At 32.7% G+C, this 7,603-nt stretch overlaps 1 long non-coding RNA gene across 1 annotated transcript in view; it reads right to left on the bottom strand.

Annotated features, from left to right (window-relative positions):
* The window catches only part of LOC149774620 (uncharacterized), a 198,667-nt gene extending 192,048 nt beyond the window's left edge, over positions 1 to 6,619 (bottom strand). Inside the window, exon 1 of the long non-coding RNA XR_016416717.1 lies at positions 6,388 to 6,619. This is a non-coding gene — a long non-coding RNA (uncharacterized LOC149774620). The remainder of the gene's footprint in view (positions 1 to 6,387) is intronic.
* Positions 6,620 to 7,603: the final 984 nt, after the last annotated feature.

The following is a 7,603-nucleotide window of genomic DNA, read 5'->3' on the forward strand; positions in this document are numbered from 1 at the left end:
AAGCTTGAATAAAACCCCGACTGTGGATAAGACTTTACCCATCGATTACCCCAGCTTGGGGATAAATTCCGACCGTGGCGATTTATTATATATCCTATGACTGCTCCAGCTTGAGGGCAAAATCCAAGCACATCCCTAAAAAGATAACAAGTATAGTGGCTCTTTGCCTTCTGTAAATGCCACTTGAGCTTCCTGATGCTGTTGTATCTGCCATTTGACAGAATCACGAATGTGGATATATTTCTTAATTGCCTCTAGTTGTTGAGCTAGTTTAGCTGTATGAAATTCCTTTGTGCAGACTCACTCATTATTAATATTACAACAGTGATTTAATTACACATCACCTGTCAGCACACCGATGATAAGTCAGTTATTTTATAACACACCAACAAGCTTGCCCCTTGCACCCCTCCCCCTTTTTTTTATTTGGGCACCTGTGGACATGAATCTGCAAGGCTCAAATTGTCATTTTTAATATAAGATCTCAACATTTTTAAGGCCCTAATTTTAAAGACATCCTTAAAACCCCCAAAAGGTTATCAACTGGATCACCAGCCTTCGTTTAGAGTAACAGCAAGTATATATATATATATTTAGGTCTAAGGAAACACAATAAAAATGTTTGATTTAACAATGACATATTTGCCTCAGGTGTGTGATCCTGAAGTGAATATTAACTGTCCATTTATTTTCTTGGCTTTTCTTTACTAGGAAATTGATTATAGAGATTTCTGCAATGGTGAAGGCAATGTAAAAATTGGTTACTATAACATACTTTTTACGCCATGTTTGAAAAAATAAATCCAATGGAAAGGTTATAGTCTGAAAATCTTCATTAAATTAAGTTAATATAGGGGAAAAAACTTTAAGAGTTCATAAATATTTTTCAGTGCTGAATAAAGATATAACATAACACTTTCTGCTGTGATTTTAATAGTTTCTGAGAGCATGAAAAATTTCTAGAACTATTATGTATAAATGTTTTCAAAAGATTATATTAATATGAGGGAAAAATCTGTTATGAAATAAACCGACAAGATCTTGTATGAATTCATGTTATCTTTAAATATGATATTTGTGTGAAAATATCTGGAAGAAAAAACAAGATGGTGCCACTCACACATACAATGTGGTTGCCACAGTAGCCATATTAAGAAACTTTTTATCGCTACTTCTGAATGGATAATTGTGTCAGCGTGTCAACATGTGTACAAAATACTTATGTTGATGTCTAGCAGGTCCTGAATGAGAATTATGGTGCTGTACATACATCCTATAAGGCCACCAATGTGGCCATCCTGAAAATCTTGGTATAACTACTTCTCCTGAATGAATCGTCATATCAGTGAAAGACTTCTTATGTCTAGTTGGACGTAAATGAAAATAGTGCCAATCTAACCTCCAATATGGCTATTTTAATGGGCATCTGGAAAACCCCTTCCTTGCTACTTCTCCTAGATGGCTGGTCATTTTGACATTGTGCTTTCACTAGATGACCTATCTGATGTCTGGTTGGCCGTAAATGGAACTATGCATATGGTTTTGATGTCTAGTTGGTCCTAAATGTGGTTTTTGCTGCTCATAAACTTCTAATGGTATTATAGTTGGTTCCTTAATGAAACTGCTGTACAAAATTAAAAGGCCTTCTCACTTTCTATCAAGTTGGATACAATTATCTTTACCAGCTAGGATTTCTTGATCCTCTTTTTTATGCATCAACCCTTCGAAGATGTAGTTAGCTAAAACAGTATTTTGAACAATTAATTGCCCTCTTGCAAATAGAATCACAATTGCGTGCTTTTACCAGTGTGAGAGCTCCTTATATAAGTAGCTAAGTATTCAGTAACTGAATTTCCACATCCACATGCATCAACTCAGAATTAAAAGTTGCAAAACATATACAAATTTGAAAATCTTGAGACATGTGTCACTTTGCATGGTGGGTGTTATGATTTAAATGCAACAAGGAAATTGAATTAGGGTTAATTTCTTTAAACTGTATTCAATCATGGGGCCCTGGATTATAGAATGGTCTAGGCATACACATCACTAATCAACTCTCTCTAGTCCAACCAATGTGTGTATATGAGAAAGCTTGCCAGTAGCGTTATGTGTGTTGATTTCGTCCAATAAATATGTTGGCTGCCATGTAAAGGCTATGATGTCCTGAAAAATGGTGTTAAGCTCCATACAAGCAAGCTAAACAATCAATGATATAATGGAACAGTAGACACCATTTTAGCTAAATATGCCAAGAATTGATTTAGAGACTTGGTTAGTGATGATGACTTAAAATTGGCAAGGGATTAAAAAGATAAAAGAAATGACCTTTCATGGCACTGTAATATAACAAATGAGGAAAAACAAAAGTTTATTGCATTTGAACCTTTTGTTTTTTCACAGTTTCAGTTTAAGTCATAAGGCCCCTTATTTTGCCTTACCAAACATATAGCAAGTTATTACCTCAAGCCCTAGCACTAATAATGCCTCACAAGTAAGCAGTCTTTTATGAAGTCTCAGGTCTGAGTATATGTCTAGCAATACTTATGTCCAGTTTGTTTATAAAATTCTTTCTCACATGGTACAGTTTTCACAGAGACACGATAAATTCAACAAGTGTGGTAATGAAGGGACAGGCATTCTTTATTTATGCACACATCCCAAAGGGACATTGCTATGTTTGAATCAACACTGAACTGAAGAATGGAGCATCAGCTGCATCAATTAAAATATTGTGGCCCACACAAAATACTGCAAGGACTATAATCAATTTATGAGTGCAATGGGCATGAATTACTGTAGCAGACTGGAGGAAGTAATCCGAATTTATTAATATCTTGAAGCTAAATATAGTAAAGTTTTCATCTATAATCTGTGGAATCGTTTTTGCGCACAGTTTGCAGGATTTGTCTTTGGGTCATTGTTTTTCTTTTTCTTCATCTTTCTAGCTTATGGTATCTTGATAAGTCTTATGGTGCCGTGCAACTGCACTTGATGATTACCATAGCCAGTGACATTGTATCAAATCTTCTGGGATCAGATGATTCAATGCAAATTCCACATAACCTATCACCATCCTCATGTTTGCCATCTGACTTACTAAGTTATTTTGCCTAAATAATAATAAAAACAATCTGGTCTGATGTATTGATAGCGTTCTGAATGACCATAATATATTCTCTGTATCTACCCTAGAAAATCCTGAGTGGATCGCTGTTTGGTTTTAATAAACCAAAGTAATCCAATGAAAGGCATTTTACAGACACAAGTGTCTGTTTCCTGTATGCAGTGATTAAATTATAGTATTATGTCTTTATTTTTTTAAAACTGATGATACATATGATCACCTTCAATGTGCAATATTAGTTATGTTAATTAATGAGTGGGCAATATTTGAATTTCAAAGATAAAAGTGTATGCCATGATCACTTTAGTAGGATGATTTGTCAAGTGAGGTTATCTTTTCTGTTTGAATAAATATTGTTAACTAAACTATTTTCGCAAGTTATGACATAAGAATGATTCAAAGAAAGAAAATTCATTAAATTGAACATATAAAATGTAATACTGCAACAGAGTCTAGATGAACTATTTCTTCAGAGACACAATCCAGACTCTGTGGCAGCAAAATTATCAAATAGGACACAACTAAGAGACAATCACATTTTCAGTCACAATGGTTTGACAATTATCAATGGCTTGAATTCATTGACTGTGAAGGCGAAGTGATTTGCAGTTACTGCAAAAAATGTTCCCAAACTGTCACAGATTTTAAATTCTACCAGTGGACTTGTAAGTGTAGCTGACAAATTCAGGATTTAATCAAGCAAGTCTCATGATAGTATTATACCTAATAAAGCAAAATGTAGCACAGTATATTCATGACACTTAGGCCAGCATGTACAAAATATTCCTCAAGTTACAGTTGCTAGCACTCCACTAAGAAATGTCATTTTATAATAAATAAAAATGTAATGGAAAAAAAATCGATAAAGTGATTGCACTCTTTAACATAGCCTACTACCTAACTCAATAATGAAAATGATTTGGTTCATTATGTCTTTGTGTTTTATGGAATAAATGCATACATCTGATTAAATTTTAGGCAAGAGACTGAACTTTTGGGTTAAGTTAAAATGTATGTGGAACAAATGCATTTTCTAAAACTACTTGTATCAGTGTGCATTGTGACTTTTCTTTAAGATAACTCTAAATGGTACTGGGTATATATCATTTTCTTCAACTGCACACTGTTGTCTTCCATTTGATTTGATGACTTACAGCTATACTGTCTACACAGTAGGCCTCAATGTCAGGAGAAATTCTGTATACTTCAGTTACAGCTGAAATAAGTTTTGCATTAGTACCTGAATCAGACAAAAAAGGTTGTGTTCTGGTGTGTGAATAGAAATGGCTAAAAGTAATATAGACAAAAGCCATAAGAGTACACAAGTTACATATGAAAACCACCAATTCACTTGCATGTGTGGCATACAAGTTCAAAGATTTGCTTCATGTTTATTTGTGTACACACATTGTTCAACTCATAAGATATTTTTAAGAGCTATTTCTCTATTGTATGCATAATTCATTTACAAATGTGATTAGTGGGCCACACCGCACACCGAAGGCCATACTATTAGTTCACTTGGCAATATGGTAACGTCAGCTGAAAAGCATAATCATCCATTAAAAGAGCATTATGATATGAACATTAGGTATTTAGGACATATAGATTTTTCTTTTCCAAATGGAGTCCAAGTAATTATTGCCCAATCCAGGTATAATTTTGTACACAAGTAAAGAACAAAACAAGATAAATCTTCATTTATTTGCAATTGACAATACACTTCTTAATGAATATACACTTTTGCATTTATTTTGTATCACTTGAATAAACAATATTTCTTTCAGTTCATTTTAAACTTTTATTTTATATCACTTGAGTAAACAATATCTCTTTCGTTTCATTTAACACTTAGAAACAGGTTCTTCCAGTTACAATAATCAACTCTGGAAACAATAAACAAACTGGAACTTTTGACCTAATTATATTACATTTACTAGGGTTAAAACAATAAATTCCTTAACATAATAAATTAACAGTTCCAGTTAATCAAACACAAAATCATCTTTTATACAGGGTGTGAACTGTTAATATTTACTGGATAAAGCTTATAGTTTCCAAATTGATTGAAGCTTACATGTTGCAGTTGCTGGTACATATCTATTTCCAGCATGGTTTGCATACATTCCACCTTTAATAATTTTGTTACTTCCCTAGCCCACCCCATTCAGTAACAAGTATCAAAAATCAGGCTCATTCTAAGGTAAAGTCTGTAACTTGCGTACCACAGTCATCATAGAGACAAAGATGCAAAACTTGATGATGCCTGTCAAAGGAAGAAAACAGTTTGTTGTTTACCCAAGTTTTGAACCAGTTAACTTGAATTCTCAGACCATCAATTGCTACAGCCCCACTAATTACAATTGTTAGGGAATAATGAGAACTCACCTTCAGTTATCTGTGTATATATATAATTTTAATAACCAAGAATACCGGATGTCTGGGAACATTATAGCATTCAATAGTAACGTCAGAACTGAGATGAGAGAATTAAACAAGCATAGTACATGACATAATATATCCATAAACTATTGACTGGGAAAAATACTACAGAACACCATTTCTGCTGGCAGTAAGATGTTGAACCTATATTTCATAAATATAAGGTTGGACATCTAGGACCAGTAATATTCATAATGGGCAGTACCCACCCCCCACCCCCCAAGTGAGAAGGGCCTGATTTGTAATCTAAGCCACCCAACCTATCACAGCCTTTATAGTACTTGAAACAAATATTGAGTAATAGTAAAAAAAACTCTGAAAGTTATTAAAACCAATTTGTTATATTTCCATAACTCTGTATAGTTAACTGTGCAAGCAGACTTAAACATATCAGTGTATGACAGTTAAATTGAGCTATAGCATCGATTAACAGAAGCTACGAATTCATCAACAAGCAGTGAACAATCATCTTCACAATAAATGTCAAACATTAGCATCCATAAGCTGTCAAGACAAGTTGTTACACTGGATATATAATCATCCATTTATTTCAAACAAGCTGTGAAAAACGAACCTCACGTCCGCTATATGTACGCTGGCCATTGCAAAGGATGCTTTAATAGATTAATGTTTATCGTCGTGTCTTGACAACCATTTTGCGCGCGCACACCGGAAAGTCATGCTATATATTTGTTACTTGTGAACGTATTCGTGGGCAGTACGCTATATATTGTTCCCGTGGCCGTATTCACGGGCAGAATGCTATATGTTTGTTCTTCGTGAACGTATTTTTGGGCAGTTACTTTGTCATCTTCAACCTAAAGGTCAAAACTGCCCATGAAATTTATATATCTGCCCACGAACCGAAAACATGAATAGGACTATAACATAAGTGTATATACTTATTTTCAACATATACATACTTACTATGTAAGAAATACAACCTATGTATATGTATTTTGATTTGAAATGTAAACTATATCATGTCCTTCCCGTAAACCCACTTTCGGGATGACTGCCCACAACGCACCTAAAACGTGTATATATATATATATATATATATATATATATATATATATATATATGTAATAAAAATCATAATAAGAATGATAATAACAATAAAATAGATATAACAACATCTGTCGTTATTGGTCATTAGTTTCTAGGTCAATACAAATATTTTCCAGCATCCCGAATAAGTTGTGACAACTAGTTGAAACAAGATAAATTTAAAACTTTAATCCATGTCCAAACTCTCAGATTAGTCCCAGTTTTGCATTGTTCATTGCCAGATTATTGCATATATATATATATATATATATATATATATATATATATATATATATATATATATATATATATATATATATATATATATATATATATATATATATATATATATATCAAGATCTTTATAACTTATCTTCATTTTAAAACAAATGAAATATATTATGAAAATAGCTCCAAACGTGTACTTTGGGATCGTGGACAAAGTTTATCGGAACGATTGCAGTGGGAATTTTATCATTTCCAGTATGAAACTGAATCAGGGAAATCACAATGTTTATATATTCTTGTTCTTATTTATTTAAAGGTCACCTGTCATACTCCAATGTTGTCCTATTTATATTAGATTTGCATTACATGATTAAGAATTGTCTGTTTTCAACACTTATCTGAATGTATGATTCTATTGATAAATATGTCCATGAAAATATACTAAATAAGATTCAAGGGCATTGTGCATGGTGAAGGGAAGCTATTAATTTCTGCACTAGGTTAATGCGTCTCGTATATATATATACATATATATATATATATATATATATATATATATATATATATATATATATATATATATATATATATATATATATATATATATATCTTTAATGCAATTAGTAAAAGATTCAAGAACTACTGTAAACTGCAAGGTATTGTTCAGTGGAAATATAAGACATCTCATGTGATACAGTGAACTGTATCAGTCCACAGATTCGACATTGTCAAATTTCAAACTTTAATTTCACAAGA

This window comes from Sinohyriopsis cumingii, unplaced genomic scaffold (assembly GCF_028554795.1).
Source record: "Sinohyriopsis cumingii isolate HCF-2022 unplaced genomic scaffold, ASM2855479v2 utg000160l, whole genome shotgun sequence".
In the NCBI taxonomy this organism is placed as follows: domain Eukaryota; kingdom Metazoa; phylum Mollusca; class Bivalvia; order Unionida; family Unionidae; genus Sinohyriopsis; species Sinohyriopsis cumingii.